Below are 18,934 nucleotides of genomic sequence, written 5' to 3' on the forward strand. Positions count from 1 at the left end.
CTCGGAGAAAAAATAAAATACAAAGAAGGTTTTTTTGCAGCTGTGGAAGATTTGTTCAATTCGAAAAATATTTGGAGATTTTTGCATTAAAGGCGCAATGTGAATGGGGATATAACATTCCCCGGTCCGGTCGCTTCCGGTCTCTCCCGGTCTATTTTGACAGACCGGCGAATTGCATGGTCCTCTAACAAATATTTGTAAAAATGGGTCGATTTTTCTAGATGAAAATGGGCGTTGATATAAGATATATTATTTTTTGTATATAATGTATTTTGTTTCCGATTAATTGTCTTTTATATAACGCATTTTTGTTGTTTTTATTTATCTATTTTAATCACAGTTCTATATATATATATATACTATATTTAGCTCCATGATTTAATCAAAGATATAAATGTAAAATCATGTATTCAGTTTCTATAATAATGGTATTTAACCACCCTACATTTCTCAATTATCATGATTTCTGTCTGTTATTACGTAAATACAGAATTTGAAATGCGTATGATTTTGATGGGGTTTGTTGTTGTATTGCACACACACACGCACGCGCGCGCACGCACGCACGCACGCACACACATACACACACACACACATATACTTTTACCAAGTCAATCGAATGAATCTATCTGTCGTTATTTTTTCAGCTCATATGTGTTAATCCGTTCATTTGTTTACTAATAAACTGTATATTTCATACGTGTACACATCCACAAGTCGCACAGTTCCTCAATTACTATAAACTCTGTTTACTGAACTGTAAACACCCACGCATTTGGAATTTTTCCACCTACTTACCTTTTCAGTGACACACTTGTGAATGTAAACCCCACCAAAGTGACTGTATAATTCAAGATTTGATGACCATCAAATATCAGTATATAATCTCAAGCTGTCCCCTTCGTTAAAAAGAATAAATTTAGTAAATACCTTTTCCACAATTTATATTCATACCATAATCTGCATGCAAACTGCCATGTGTATATATATTCTATATATATTCTATATTTGTCTAAGTGAATAAATCATCTTGTTCTCATGTAAATGTACTGTAGAAACTGATTGTAAAATGGAGATTAAGATAATATTATCGACAGTTCAAATATTTTCCTATATTATCAAGTTCTTGAAAAACACGACAACGTGGAGTCATTTCTTTAAATTTTCATGTTTAAAATCGCGTTGTATGTCCACCTTACTGTTAGTACTGTTGTTAATATTTTAGCATAGTAAATGTAATTCAAAGTTAAACTACAACGCGATTTTAAACATGAAAATTTAAAGAAATGAATCCACGTTGTCGTGTTTTTCAAGAAATTGATAATATAGGAAAATATTTGAACTGTCGATAATATTATCTTAATTTCCATTTTACATTAACATACATTGCTGTATGATACACTGATGTCCACAGATCTTGTCAGTTGCTGCTTGCAAGGTTAATAATCTTCCCTATATTACATCGATTTAGTAACTTATAATGCCGATTAAGTAAATTTCAGCCTTTATATGTCATAAAGCGATGAACATTATTACCTCGAGAAAATAATGTCATATGCTAGCAAATGAATAGTTACAGCTGTAATATGCAAATGGCGTTTTGTCTTGAAAAGGGAGTGAATTATGCGCTGCTAAACTTAAGATACATATAGTATTGTATGCATGTAACTGACAGACACACACATGCATGAATATAGAAAAATGAATTTCTTCATGTTAATTGCTCTATTTTTAGTGATGATTTGGTCGCACTGAATCATCACATTTTGTATTGTAACTGCGTGTTGCTAAAAAGCATTTTCGATGTACATACCGCATTAATAACTTTTCTATCTAGAGAAAATATTAGAAATGATAGTTTAACGTCTCAATTCCGACTAAAAGGCGCAAAGAATAGAGGAATTGATAAAAGATTGACCTTGATTTTCTGTCAGAATGTTAGCCACTTTCGACGGCAGCATTTAAAATAAGTATCTGCCTACAACGGCAGCATTTTTTCTTCGACCGGACCAGATTGAACGTTCAAGAAAAGACTCACGGGGTAGATATTTGGCTTGCGTGACCCCAATGGATAAACGTCTATATTAATAACACGAAATCCTGCCATTTAGTTAAAACTTGAGATATTTTGAACAAAAAGCAGACATTTTCACGGATTTTTCCGAAGCTGTCACTTTTTACCTGCTCAAAATAGTCTAAAAACAGGAAAAAACGAGTCCAAAATTACCTAATACAGTAAACTTCACTTATAGCGAACACGGTTATAGCGAACTTCCGGTTATAGGGAACAATTTATTTTGGCCCGAATTTTGCCCTTCTTTATTTAAAATAAAAAAATATGGTTATAGCGAACACGGTTATAAGGAATTATCGCTTATAAGGAACTCATTTCTTAGTCCCAATCTTGTTAAAAGTACAGAAAATTACACTTTTATAACGAACTCCAAAATATTGGCTATCCGTAAATAGACTTTCGTTTTCATTGGAACGGATTAAAACTCGGCGGAATGTACCGTTTATCGTTGTATGTACTTCAATACATCTATTTAAATGAATTTGTATAGTTTTCTATGTAGGATATTTTTAGCATGAGCTCTTTTCACCATTATTTCTTTTCTTCAATAGTTTTGCTCGAGTAAAATAATTATAATAATTTATAATCGGTTTTCAACATAATCACGCATGCTTGCAATTTGCAATGTACGCTTGATTTAATTAAATGAAAAGAAATCATTATCTTCCATAAGTAAAAGTCACCCTTAAATTATAATAGAAGATATTCAATATAAAAGGAAGGAAAAATCGAAAATCTTGTTTATTCTCAATCATGGAAAGAAAACGAAAAGAGTTTAGAAACAAAATATTATATTTTATGAGAAATTGACATAGGGAGTAAATCTTAAACTGGAATAGCAATTATTTAAATTCCAAAAAGTACGCTCTCGGGTATTGTGTCTAAAATAGAATTCATGAATCAAATGCTCTTCAAAATGGCGGACAATGGTAAACAATCAGTTCGTTATATGTAAATCTGTTCGCTATAAACACTCCTGATACAAGGAACTAATTCGATATATGCTTACAAGGAACTCCGGATATAAGGAACAGATTTTGAATGTCCCAATGAGTTCGTTATAAGCTGAGTTTACTGTAGTATCTCCAGTCAATGGACAATAGTTTCATAGCAATGAAATGGGCCGTATTTGTGTAATATAATAATATCAACCTAATTTATAACCTACCTGCACCGAGCGGTAAATTTCAACTATCTGCCATCACTGCAGTGATCTGCCATCACTGGCGCCGGTAATACGGTGTGTAGACGTTGACAATAACTTTAGTGTCCCCACATAAACCTTTTTTGAACAACAAACCGATATTTTGGATAGAATATCGTATTTTTGCTAGGTCGGACACAACCGTGCAACAAATTTTGACTTATGCTGGATACGCAAAAATGGATATATATTTAACATGCAAAAGAAATTAATTCTGTTTCGGTAAAATTGTGAATGAAAATATGGAGACCTGACAACCATTTTTTATTTAAATATGCCCACTGATGTACAACTCAATGTCAACAGGTTGGCATTTTGTACTTTCGGTTTCTACAACCATAATAATAAATATACAAATAATGTACTGTATTGTTTGCTTTTGTATCTATAAATTCACTCATTTTAAGTGGGCATTTACTTAATATATTGGAAACTTGTCAACAACTCCCAGCATTAAATTACTTTATGATTACATGTCTAGTTTCTTAGCTTAGGTTAGACCCGTTCTGTGTATTCATACTATTGTGTTCGAGGTCTGACGGAAAAGCTGAAACGTTGCGATTGCCTGCAACATTCCTATGATCGATTTTTGAAAAGAATATTGAATAAGAAGACACAAAACAATTGAACAATAAGTTCATTTGGTGTGTGCAGTAACATGTGCAAAAGTTATTCTTTGCCAAATTCCGGTTTGTATAGCAACTCACTATATTTCCTTATTTCTTTTAGCCTGTAATTTTCATTAGAATTTGCCCTGAATTCACGTTTTAAACTTGATGAATTCACGATCTCAACTTCATGAATTCATGTTATCAACTTCACGATTACAACTTCACGAATTCAATGATTTCATCATCACGAACTTGAAATCGTGAATTCACGAAGTTAAAATCGTGTAATTCAAATCGTGTTATTCATGAAGTTGAATTTACAAAGTTGAAATCATGAAGTCGTGAAGTTGAAATCGTGATTTCATGAAGTTAATTGAAATCGTGATTTTATGAAGTTGAATTCGTGAAGTTGAAATCGTGAATTCATAAAGTTAAAATCTTAAATTATTGAAGTTGAATCGTGAACTCGTGAATTCGTTAAGATGGACCCGAGAATTCAAGAAGTTTAAATGTTACAACCGGTCTTCCGTAACAAGACCCTAGACTGAATAAAACAAGTTTGCTTCTTTAAAAAGAAGCATACGAGAGGTCTTTTTGCAGCTGTTGAATGTTCAAATGGCGGGTAAGCAAGAAATTTTGATTGGTCGAATTGCATCTGCGGACAGTAACAACATACATGTATCTGATTATGTCCGCCAGTCTCCGGATAAGCTCAAAGGTGTTCCGAAGTTAAAGGAACAGCAAAATTGTGGTAAACATAAGTACACATATAAAAAGATCTAATATATAGTGGTAACGTTTCCTCATAAGACGTTTTCTTTAAAAATGTGACTAATGAATTTAGAAAGCAATATTTGGAAGATATGTTGATAATGAAGTGTACAGAACTTACAGAGTAATGCCAGCTTCCCATAACTTATTCTTGTTATAAATACTTTTATCAGATATCACCTACTGACCAGTTATCTAATAGTTGTTGTGTCATTTTCAGATTAGTACAGTCCCTGGGCACCGTTTCTGTCCAAAAAAGGTCCATGGATAAATGTTATATCAATGTAAAGCTAAATATTTGAAGTTTACAAAAAAATGGGTAGACATGTCAAACTTTGTAAGTTTAGAGAAATCCAAGATGGCCGCCAATGTATTGAAAAATGGCTCATACGCAATTTATTTGCTAAAATTAATTATTTTTTGTATTTATTTCAGTATAGGTGATGTAAAAACTTTACATCCTATTGGAATAATATGAAATTGGGGCCTTTTCCATTATTTATACATATGCTCTGGATTTCATAGATAAATTCTGCTTAAAAAAAGCATGAAAAATATACAAAAATCGACATAGGGTTGACATTTTTTCCTATAAGTCAAGGCATAGCGTAGAAAATGAATATTTTTAACATATATTACAAAGACCTGGACAACATCTTTTTATTGCACCCTTATTTTTATCTTTATTATGTAAAAATGTGGATTCTGATATTCCTAAAGTGGATGGGGTACACGATAATTAAGTCTAAGTATTTTGTGAACTGGTAGGTGATGGTAATTGAAACAATGAATTGTCAACATGTATTCTACTTTGGTATATACCTAAAGATATAAGTTCTTAAGAACGCTAGATTTTATATTTTCTGTGACAATATGTTCTGTTGCCATTGCAACGGAATAGTAAAATGAAAGATACATAAAATTAAACGCACCTGTACCGTATAATACTTTCAACTTTTAGCATTTTTAGCATGTTGATAAGAATTACATGATAATACCATACACAATTTTTAGATAAATAATTTGGGCAAATTAAGTATGTTATAATATCATGGTAATTTTTTTTAACATTCTGCAGTCGCATTTAAGGCAAGCAAATTATCAATACATATAACAGCTGATATTTTAAAATCAAGAATTTGCATAATGAATTTGTTCAGTTTCTTTTTTTTTCAAACTGCTATGCAGAAAACATATCATGTCAAATGGGTGTGTTGTTACTATTGAAAAGGATAAAAAAAAAAAGGTGAAAATGATAAATAAGAAGCAGGCACATGGCAAAAGTCTGTATAAACATGTATCTAATGTCAGGACTCCCTCTGAAAATATGCATGGGGTAAGAATTCCAGATTTTGTAACTCAAAAGGAAAAAAAAGGTAACAAAATTCAAAATTTAGGTCAACCAGTACCAAACATTAATGCCAATTAAATTTTTTATTGAGTTCAAACTTCTTGGTTGTAGCTGGTACTTCGAAAAGTAAGTCGCTACATTAAATTCTAGATGAGATGATTTCAAAGATTAATTCTGCATCTGAAATTGTACACATAATCTAGATACAAAATGGTCACCAGTAAAAACCTATGTCAGTTGATGGTGTCGAATGCATAATGTGTGTGTAATCCAAAAAATTAAGGAAGATATTCAGACGTCTCTTGTTCGATCCTCAGGACATAGAGTCTGGTGGTTGTTATTTGTCCGTCACTAAGAAGCTTGCGGAGAATTTTTTTTACTAACTCGTCTGGTAAGATATCCAAGCTGTCGCCAAAATGAGCTTAAATCGGCTTATAAACCAAACAAACAAAACAAAAAAACAACAAAAAAAACAACATAATTTGACCAACATTTGTAGTGATCTACACTATGTAACACACAAAATATTCAAACTCTGTACCTTGCATTCATAACGAGAATAGGCTTTTAAGATTTTTCCTATACATGTCTGTGTAAAATAAAATGACCCAAGGGACAGTCCCAACCATAATTTGAAGAAACATGATAAAGTCTACAGGAAAAGCTCACAAGCTCTGAACAATGGGGGTTACGGGCTGTTTTTTAAAGATATTTTTATACAAGAGTATGTATGTAAATCAGGTAAACCTGGGGAAAGTTAATTTTGATCAAACATGTCATCATTTAAACAAGCTTTGTATTTACAATATCATGACAGAAATTGATAAAAGTCAACCAGAACATGCTTCAAAATAAATGCCTAAGCATATTTTTGGAGAAGATAATCTTCAAAACCTTTTCTATGTAACACTGTAAAATGACACCTGGGGCTGGATCAACTTTGACCCGATGGTGTCTTTGACAATGTTTTTGACAATGTTTTACACTACAATTCTAGGCTCTAGGCATTTGGTTTTGAAAAAAAAATATGATTTTAAAATGTTATTCTATATGTCTCCATTTAAAAATAGAACTATCACTAAATGTGATATATACCCCCACAAGACTACTTGGGGAATGAGAAAGTTACTAGTAACAGAATACATTGTAAAATAATTGAAATAGAATTATAGTTATGGGCAATTAAAGATAGTTGTGGTTCTTGTATGTTGCATTTCCTTTCAATGTTGTTGACCATTGTTGTCTTTTATTGGATTACTCTGTAATAAGTCCAGATAGAGTTACAGCTCTTGAGCACTGCACTTCTTCTCATTGTGCTTGACCATTGTATGAAGCTGCATTGAATGCCAAACATAAGTTTTTTAGTTATGCACTGAACAAGGAAAAGGAACAAACGGCAATTACTCTGCAAATACTTAAGATTGAGTTATGGTTATTGTACAGTGCACTTTCTCTCATTGTGTTTGACCACTGTATGAAGTTGTATTGAATTCCAACTACTAGGTTTCAAGTTATGCACTGGACAAGAAAAAGTTACAAAGGGCAATAACTATGTAATAAGTCCAAATAGAATTATTGTTATTTTGCATTGAATTTCATCTCACTGCGCTTGACATTTGTATGAAGTCGCATTTTATTCCAACCATTAGTTTTCAAGTAATGCACTTGACAACAAAGTAACAAAGGGCAATAGCTCTGTAATTAGTCAAAATGGAGTTATGGTTCTTGTGCACTGCACTTCCTCTCAATGTGCTTGACCATTGTATGAAGTTGTATTGAATTCCAACTAGTGGTTTTCAAGTTATGCTCCGGACAAGAAAAAGCAATGGAAAAGTAACAAAGGGCAATAACTTTGTAATCACTTTAGGTAGAGTTATGGTTCTTGTGCACTGCACTTCTTCTTATTGTGCTTGACCATTGTATGAAGTTGTTTTGAATTCCAACTAGTAGTTTTCAAGTTATGCCCCGGACAAGGAAAAGTAACAAAGGGCAATAACTCTGTACTTAGTCAAGATGTAGTTATGGTTCTTGTGCACTGCACTTCCTGTCAATGTACTTGACATTTGTATGAAGTTGTATTGAATTCCAACCATTAGTCTTCAAATTATGCTCCGGACAAAGAAAATGCAACGGACCGCTCGACCGACCGACCGCCGGTTGACTCCTATATCAGTATATACCCCCACCAATTTTCACCTTAAGACCAATTATTTGAATTGATTAAGTAGTGATCTACGAAATATTTAGCTGTAGGCATCGGTTCGGTAGAAGGGTGCTTTTTCAGCTTTTGCTGACCCCGTGCATGAATAAATTTGACCACAGGGTCATGATTTTAGCAAATTTAATACTCATCTGCTAGGCACTGATTTATAAATATGTAAGCTCTATTTCCTGCAGCTATGGAGATGAATGTTTTCATGTTTTTACTATATTAATTACCTCCATGTTACCTCCGTGGCTTGTGAACTTTGACCACAGGGTTATAATTTAAACAAGCTTAGTTGAATCCCACCTGAAGATCTTGAAATTTGAAAACAATACACATTGTCAATTCTATTTTTAACTTCTGTGTCCAAGATATGCAATAAACCCGAGAAACATTTAAACAACTTTAGCAGAGATTCGTGCAAAACAACAACAACAAAACAATATTTCTGCCAAATTTCATGAAATCTAGCCTACTTGGCGAACGATCAAATTCAAAAACCTTACTATGTCACATAACTATGTTACTATGTGACAAGTGATATTTGGTTGGGTTTTACGTCGCATCAACACTTTAAGGCCATAGCTTTACTAATGGGGGAAGACCTTGTGTGCCCCTCACTGCATTAATTCATAATATTGAGACATTTTGGTCATCTATAAAGGAATATCAAAATTACAAAGTCCATAAGAAAGTGAAATTTGGCCTATGCAAATAAAGAAAACATTAAACCTCTTTATGGAATAAGAGAATCAAAGTCATCTGTTCATCCTGATTCCATATTCAAAAACATCCTGAACAGAACAGATTGGTGTCCATGTATATAACATGTTACCGGACAATATGAGAAATGATATTTTCCTTCTCTCCTATGATATTTATGGTTTTAAGACTGCACTCCAAATCATTCCCGTTGAGAAATAAAGTTGATTTCTATGGTGGCCGATTTGGAACGTTTTTGTGCGCCGTCTTGTAGCTAGCGAAGCGATGTCGCTCAAATCAAAGGATTGGCTTATAAGCCAAGCGACAAGACGTCAGTGCGACGAAAAGGCGATAACAATATAGGTTGTGTTGTCGCTATCGACAACGCAACGCGCAAAGTGTTCCAAATCAGCCACCATACATTATAAGCTATATCATTCTCGTAAATGAAATACATGGAAAAATATATAAAATAATGATTATTAATAAATTAAAAAAATATAAAAAAATAAATAAATTAAAAAGTAAAACAAAAATAGAATAATTTAATTCAAAGGCCTAATAAAAGTTTCACCCGTTGTGGGATTTGAGCTTACGACCTTCCGCATGCGAAACAAGGACCTTAACCACTACTCTAACAGGCCATATATTATCTTTCAAATGTTTTTCCTGTTGGTGCGTTTTCGTATATGGCTTTATCCTGCCACCCCTGTGTACTTATAAATTAAGATTTCCCATTCTCGATCATATTTGAATCGATACCGTTATGCCGGATTCCGATGATTGCCGATAAAAGGTCATTGAATATTCAAATGTCTCGGGCCAATATTGCCCAACAATATTTCAATAATGAAAAGGTCAGAGTTGAGAAGCACGGCGGAATATGCCGAATTTTCCCGCTTCACAGATTACAGACCACGTGATCATTTGAGCTAACAGGTCATTTTTGGTGGGAAACTCGCGCCGAGAAGACGTTCTTTGTGAATAGAGTAAGTGTGATGATATTTTACAACTTTTGTATTTGATCGTTTATATTGTTCTTGATGTATGCTATTTTTTATGTACTCGCGCTTTATAAAATATCTTTAAATATGTATGTTATCCCTGTAGTTAGTTATGAGTTGAGTTGAAGTTATTGTTGATGGTTCTTATAAACTATGATTTGGCCAGACTACGTGATGCGCATGACTTCCACTTTTCATTCTGGACTGTTTTGTTTTCACTCATATTTATCAAAACACAACACCAACATATCCCCCGGACAGCCCTGCCAATTAACTTGACTTCCACTTTTTCATTCTGGACTGGTTATTTTTCACTCATATTCATCAAAACACAACACAAATATATCCCCTGGACAGCCCTGACAATCAGCCTGACTTCCACTTTTTCATTCTGGACTGTTTTTTTCACTCATATTCATCAAACCACAACACAAACATATCCCCTGGACAGCCCTGACAATCAGCCTGACTTCCACTTTTTCATTCTGGACTGTTTTTTCACCCATATTCATCAAAACACAACACCAACATCTCCCCTGGACAGCCTTGACAATCGGCTTGACTTCCACTTTTTTATTCTGGACTGTATATTCACTCACATTCATTAAAATACAACACAAACATATCTCCTGGACAGCCCTGACAATCAGCCTGACTTCCATCTTTTTTCATTGTGGACTGTTTATTCACTTACATTCATCAAAACACAACACAAACATATCCCCTGGACAGCCCTGACAATCGGCTTGTCTTCCACTTTTTCATTCTGGACTGATTATTCACTCACATATTCGTTAATATACAACATCATCATATCCCCTGGACAGGCCTGACAATCAGCTCGGCTTCCACTTTTTATTCTGGACTGTTTCACACACATTTCTATTGTATAACTTATCTTTACAACTGTTCTACACTTTTGGCCCGTTCTACCACGAGGGGAAGTGCAGACCATGCAGTTTATCTGCTTGAATTCTTTTTTTCTTTTTCAGCTCAATTTATATAGTGTTTTTATCTTTAATAACTGTTCTACACTTTTTTCCCGGGTCCATCATGAAGGGGAAGTGCAGACCATGCATGCAGTTTATCTACTTTAATTTTTTTTCTATTTCAGCTCAATTTTATATAGTGTTTTTATCTTTAGCAACTGTTCTACACTTTTAGGCCAGTTCTACCGTGAAGGGGAAGTGCAGACCATGCGGTTTTTAATGTTATTTCTTTAATAAACTGTTCTGACTTTTATTTATCTTTACTCATCTATTTTACTTATTTTTACAGTGTTCTACACTTATTGACCAGACATCTGCTAGTCATGACAAACCTGTAAATCTAATCTAAATGGGTCAAAGTGTTCCTGAATTATTGATATGAACACTTTTATGATGATATTTACCTTGACTTGAACTTAATCAATGATAAATCTACCAGTCATTACCAACCTGACCACCTCATTTGATGACCGTAAGCCATGGCTTTCCCTAGTTGACCAATCAACTTCTTTAACTACTTGGCATGATTAACTTTAAATCCCAATCAGTGACCAAAACTTTCTCCGGTTATTGGTCAGACATGGATATTGGATAGTGAAGCTCTGATTACGGAATGGTGGGGGATGTGTAGCAAAACCAAAACGCACGACTTAACTATAGACTGTACAGGGACAGACTTACCATTCTTCAGAGCTTCAATCAAAGGTTTGTAATTTGAAAAACTAGCTAAACACCATTTCCGGTACTTTCTGTACAATTCACCTAAATGTTGTGTAATAATGTAACAATCTGTATGTTTTAGGCCTTTTTGGGATTAAAGTGAAATAAAACAATTATTTCATTGTTAGAAAATAATAAGAATATCACTGTATTAATAATTCCATAAAATAAAATGAGATTTTCTGCTTAAACTTAAGAAATAATATATCTCAAACGGTGATTTTTTAGCTAAACAACACTGTTTGGAGTTTGGATGTGACAATATCACAAGGTCATAGCCCGAGTGATATAATGAGCACATCTAAATGACAAACAATTATTTTATCAAGCTATAAAATCACTGATTTGGAAATCTTATTTCAATTCTAACACAACATCAACAAATAAATGAGCCGCGTCACGACAAAACCAACATAATGAGTTTGCGACCAGCATGGATCCAGACCAGCATGCGCAGTCTGATCAGGATCCATGCTGTTCGCTATCAGTTTCTCTGCTTGTTATAGGGTTTGTAAGCGAACAGTATGGATCCTGATCAGACTGCGTGGATGCGCAGGCTGGTAGATCCATGCTGGTCGCAAACCCACTATGTTGTTTTTGCCATGACGCGGCTCAAATGTGTAAAATATGCGATAGATAGTAACCACCTGAAACTCTAACATAATTATAAAAAAATAGATATCACATAATAATGGTGTTTATTATATACTGATAAATGAAATATGAAATAAAATTTGTATTTTCATTTTCCGTATTTTTCACTGTAAAAGATATATTTTTCACTGCAGTTAAACATATTTTACACATTTTTACTTGTGTCTTGCCGGATTACTTTCTTCTAAATTCAGCCAATGAACAAAATTTAAGAAGTAATCTTTCAAATAATATAAAAAAAATGTATATAATAAACAGATAAACAATTCTTTTTCTATAATACAGGATTTATTTTCATCTTGTGGTATGAAAATTGTCATATTTCACTCGTGGCGGTAGCCACTCATGAAATATTTGTTTTCATACCACTCAATGAAATAAATTGTGTATTTATAAAAAAAATTGAATATCCTTTATATACTTCATAAGGTGTATATACTTCATTAGGTGTAATCCCCCAGAGCTAAATCTGTAACTACCGGAAAACAGTATGTGTCAAAAAGGTCAATCGCTACACTTCTCCCAATGCTGCCTATATGTAAAACAGCACACTTCCAGATTCATATTGTTTTAAATGAAAATAATTTTATGTTCCATCATTAAGTTAAATATTTAGATTTGAAGTTCAGAAAACTACAAAAATTTACTATTAAGCCATAAGTAAGAGTTATATTTATTTCCTTCTATGTATTAAAATATTTGTAACATTGGGTCAATATTATTCCTTTAATAAGTGGTTAGAATTAATATAACAATATTTTTAAATTTTGTAATAGGCTAATTTTGAATTGAATCAAAGAAGTATGCATATCTGTTTTTTTTTTCATTTTTCCTAAATTTTGATTGATTTTTGAAGAAAGTAAAATATCTGGATGTCTGCAGTTTTAACTTCTAGCATGTCCCAAGCCATGGTAAAAGCAGAGGGGGAGAAATGAATCTTGTATTTGTATTATCAATGTTATTTTACAATCACTAAACATTTTTACATTTTTGATTGCATTGTTCACCATTTTCTTGATGTCTGAAGTGATAGAGAATAATTAATAGGTTGGTGCCTTGGATTTGGCGAGGCAGAGGAATTTATTGGGTGAGCCTTTGGTCAGATAGTACTCCATCCATAGGACCAATCATTCTATTTATCCTGTTATCGATTTTTTCTGTTATCGACTAGTTCTTATCATTCTGATATATTTTACATGCAAAATTGTCAGACCAGTCTTTTTAGTGATTTTAAGTCATTTTTACTTGTTTTGCCGCATAACGTCATGCGTTCTTTTTCAAGACGTAATCATATGACGTCACAGTACCAATTTTGAAATTTAGTTCCGTAAAAATTTTCGAATTTGTTACATTTTCACACAATGTATGCAGTCATTTACTTGCTTCTCCTATAGAAGCAAAATTTACGTACATGACAGAATTTATTCCTGTTGATAATTCAATTTAGTGTTGTTTTTTTATTCATCAGAACAGCTCATGCCTTAGATTGGTAAAATAAGAACCATAAGGAATAGAAAATTGACAATATTTTACAAAACCTTTTAGAAATGTGTAATCATATGAAAAAGAAACATTTTAAGTGAGCGTGTTTTTTTTTTTTTTTTTAATTCTTATGTACTAAATAGTTTTTAATTTGAATCTTAAACACACTTAGTTGCTTTAAAGGTCAATGATTCTGAAAAAATCCTTTAAATAAGTTTTAAAAAAGAATTTTCAGGATAAAATTATGAATTTTGGCCAGTTTTTTTTTCATTTATAATAGACCTAAATTTGGCTATTTGAAAACTATATAGATGCAAAAAAGTAGGAAGAATGTTAATCTTTTAATAACAAGCCATGGTTAGTAAGTTTTAAGCTCTTGTAGTTTAATTTTAAAAATGCCTCTTTATTGTATCACATACATAATAGGAGTTCTGAGTTCAAATCTCAGCAAGAGTTCTTATTTGCTGATTCATGGTTTGTAAAATTAAAATAGGGCTATGAATTTTTATGTCTATATTAAAGTTTTTGTTTTTATAAGTCATTGTTTTTATTTGACAGTTATTAAAATCAAGTTTTTTTTTAAACTTGATTAGAACTCTGACAGTATGATTTAAAAAAAAAACTATTCTTATTTAATGAAATTTTCCGAGAATCTATCATAGTATAAATCGACTTGACGAGTAAAATATCACTTGCCACAATGTCCAAGCGTAAATAGTGTTTGACAAATGGTAAAATGTACTAAATTTTCTGTGCGTTTTCTAATTTGGACATCTTTTTACTCAACTGCCGGCATATAATATGATAATATCTGCTAATCGTGAAATTCGCTCATATTTACCCGACCGCGGATCGGCAAACCTGTGAGGAATACTAAATGATCAAGGAGTACTATACGAATGCTAAATGCAAGATTTCAAAATGGCCCAAAACATTTCTCATTTCGAATAAGACCAAGCTTGTCTGTCGATTTTCGTGTTGACCGTGCATTTCATACTGTGCATGTTTTCACGTATTTGCCGTTTCTGTTAAAATGAAATTTTTGTCTTGATATTCAATCAATATTTCAAGTTTGAAATGAATATTTGTGATGGTTTAGGGAAAAATTATAAAAAGGGAGAAATGCCTTTCAAGATCATCTTAATTCCTTTAGAAATGCATTTTACTTTTATATAAAATAAATATTTTATGTTTTAAGTTTTTGTTTGTTTGTTTGTTTCATTTCACGCCTTTTCCCAACAGTATTTCAGTCATATTGGCGGGTAGTTTCCTAACCATCGTTCCTGGAGAGTTACACCAGTACTAGACTACCTTCCTTCGTGCTAAACTACCAAAGCATCTCCCGGGGATCGAACCCACGCCAGAGAGGTAACTGGATTAGAAGTCATCGACTCTAACCCCTCGACCACGCAGGCGGTATTATGTTTTAATTAAGTGAATATGTTTGAATTTTTGAGCAATAAGCCGTAACCAAAAGGTTAATCATTTCTCGGGAGTAAATAGTTAGCTGTCATTTGGTCACGGAGGCCCCTCATAACTTTTTGATATAAATGCAAATATTGTGTTAAACAATAGCTGAAAGTAATGACATATGATATACAATCATATTAAAAATTCAAACACATATCAGTTTCCGCCGCCTAATTCCTTTAAGTATGCAAGTCATAAGTGATTGCATTTGGAAACCCGTTGAACATTTCAAAACAAGGCAATGTCAAAACCCAAGTTAACCATTTTTAACGTCCCCGCGAGGGGTTTGACATTATCGGAAGATAGATAACAACCGCATGTACATTAATTATTAGAGCAACCTGATTAATAAAATCAGCTCATAACTAACGATACGCTACAAGTAAACATAAGATTTGAACTTTTATCATGTTGAAATTAACTGTACATTGTAGTCTATTAAATTTAAATGCATTGGCTGCGGTTGTATTAACAAACATATTAGCGGAACAAAGTAACCACAATTAAATGATATCATATTCGACATTCAAGTATAATCTTTCATAAGCATCAGCTTAATTGTTATGTCACTGGTTTACTGTATGAAAATTGTTTGGTCTTTGGGCCCCGGATCAGTGGGTTTGAGTGCTATATTTTCCTTGAATACTTAAGTTGTTCAGATGTGTGTTGAGGAACATCAGTCATTGATGAAATAGAGAAAAAAAGAACCCCCTATAAAGAAAGTTCAAAACGGCAAAATTGAAAATGTTGCAGGTTCCGTTTGATAAAGCCCAAATTAACACTGTCCCGGTAATGGCCACGGTATCGCTACTGTGTCTTAAGCTGGTGAACCGAGGTGTTCCGTGGTGTTTTTCTGAGAAATCAAATTGCGCTTACACATCCCCGACAGAGCTCAGGTGTATTCCCGGTTCAGAACCCGATATAGCACTGTAACACCGCACTTTGGGGTCAAACTGTAACACCGCACTTTGGGGTCAAACGCACTTTGGGGTCCGACCCCAAAGTGCGTTAAACTTCGCACCGCACTTTGGGGTCAAGGTCAAAATCGAGAAATTGACCCCAAAGTGCGTTAATATGCTACATATCAACGCACTTTGGGTTTCAGAGATCTAAAGGTGTCATCTGAGTTCTGCTTAAATACTGAGTACTGACTTATTTTCGATCTGCGACATTGAAATATTTGAGGTGGAATTCAAGATGGCGGTCAATACTTTGATGATGCTTAAGTGATAAAAGTTTGATTAATTTTACCACTTGAAATATCTAAAAATTGTGTTCATATAACAAAATTACGGTGGCATAAAAGTCACATTTGCATTTTTTTTTTAGTTTTGCAATACATATTTTTTTTTTAGTTTTGCATTCATATTTTATTTTAGTTTTTCGTACATATTTTATTTTTGTTTTTACATATTTTAGCCAATCATAACAGCCTCCACATATCATAACAGCCCATAGTTGAGTATAAAACTAGCACCGTGGTTTGGTCACATTTCGGCCCATTTTTGGAATCGGCCCAGTCGTTTTCTGCCGGGCAAGTCTGGTTTCGGCCGACCCTTTTCGGCCCATTTTTTTAAGTATATGTATTTTAAATAATTATTGTTTTTTTATTATTATATACTATTATATACGTGTCTATTTGAAAAGGGCGGAAGATTGGTGATCAGTTATTATTATGAATATGCACCACTCAACCCCACCCCCTGATAATAGGGGGGGGGGGGGGGGCATTGACTTTAAACCAAGCCGACCACTGGTAAAATCTTCGCCCTGCGGGGGATACTCAGATAACAACATTCCTGCCTTATGCCCCAGAACAGCGCAAACATCAAAACACGATTTTTTTAACCCGCACTCCCCCGGCAGCAAGGGAGGTGGTTACAAATGACTGGTGTATTACAATAATACACAACAAAAGATCTAAAAAGGTTCCTTATATTCCACTGATTTAGAAAAAATGCTTAAAGCTAAGCTTTAAAGGATTTTTATGAAAATTGGGTCAATTCCTTAGCACATCAGATAATGTGCAGAACTTATAGGCCAGGTGTGCCGGCTCAAGGTCGGGGGACACACCTACAGGTCAAAGGATTAAGACTTGGGTTTCATGTCTGCTCCTTATCTTCAAAACCCCATAAAGGATTTTCAGGCACTTTGTGTAAAATGTTAACCACATCGAGACAATATGCAGAATCTTTCTTTGGGTTACCGCGGACTATATATATACTAAAAGTGTTGTTATTTTTTGATACCTCCAAATTGAAAATGTTGGTATTTGCAAATGGCATTTGCAAAAGGGGTACTGTAATTTACAGATGGCGAAGTGTTTAAAAATGGTGTTTTACAAATGGCGCAATTATCCAAACCACTACTTTGCAAATTGCGTCATGTAAAAATATGTACGAAAAAAACAAAACAAAAATAAAACATGTACAAAAAACTAAAATAAAATATGTATGGAAAATTAAAAACGAATATGTATGCAAAACTAAAAAGAAGTATGTATTCAAAACTTAAAAAAAATGTACGACAAACAAAAAAAATTATGTACGAAAAACAAAAAAAGTGTAAAAAAAATGCAAATGTCACTTTTATGCAACCGTTTCAAATACTCTAGTACAGAAATTGTGTTTTCCTAAAATTAACAGATGCTGCGAAAAATGTCCCGTTTTGTCAGTCATTTACTTGATAACTCTTGGTGCCATATTGAGCCCCATTTTAAATATGTTGGGAATGAAATAAAATGCATTAAATTTTTTTCCAAAGAACTATAAATATACTCTATTGCAATGTTCTGGTGAAACATCAAGTTTTTCGATCGGACTATAAATAGAGATTTTTACAAATACATTATTAAGCTTATCAACAAACTTAAGGGTTTTTGTAAGCTCCGTTACAACCGTTCGCCAGAGGCTTATTTTAATGGGAAATCTTACATACTTCGTTAGAAAGAGCAAACTTGAATTTTATAATGTTAAAATAATGGTATCAGAGAAATGTAAGATGCTTGTTACCTGAATAAAGTAGCGATAAATGTGAGATTATTTGTCATAAAAGTAGTCAAAACAATGTAGTGTTTGACTTCCATATAAAATACTAATTCACTATAACTGTACTCATCATTGCCAAAAAGCAACAGATGAAAAAGATGGTTCAGGTAATTGGCCAATGTGTATTTTTTGGATAATATAGAAGAATATCAAAATAAAAAAGCTTTTAAGAAAAACAAATAAAAGCATAATGGGCCTTTAAAACGTTATTTTTAACCCTCGGAGGGGGGGGGGATCGATACCCCAAAATCCCCTCTATACCCACAGTGAGAATTTTACATTATTCTGAAGCTCCGCTCTTAATGTGCGACTACTTAAATAGTTGATATTTTAGGACTACTACCTAAAGCCGCATCTACACCTAGTCAAGTTTCTTATATGTAACATTTAGCTAAATTAATGGCTCTTTCAACATATTATCAGGCAGGCACTTTTTTTTACTGAAATGTCTTACTAAAATTGCCCAGAATTTATACCTTTGTCTATGCTAAGACTATCATATTTCTATAAAATGTGTAAATAAAAAACGGGAAAATAATCCATTTAGCTAAAAACAATGGAGTTAATGAAAGGTGTACATTCTTTTGAAATAAATGGAAAATTTGAGAAAAAAAATAGTTTAAGCTTAATAATTGATACAAATTTCTTT

This window comes from Ruditapes philippinarum, unplaced genomic scaffold (assembly GCF_026571515.1).
Source record: "Ruditapes philippinarum isolate M1 unplaced genomic scaffold, ASM2657151v2 ctg845_1_1_1_1, whole genome shotgun sequence".
NCBI classification, from domain to species: Eukaryota; Metazoa; Mollusca; class Bivalvia; order Venerida; family Veneridae; genus Ruditapes; species Ruditapes philippinarum.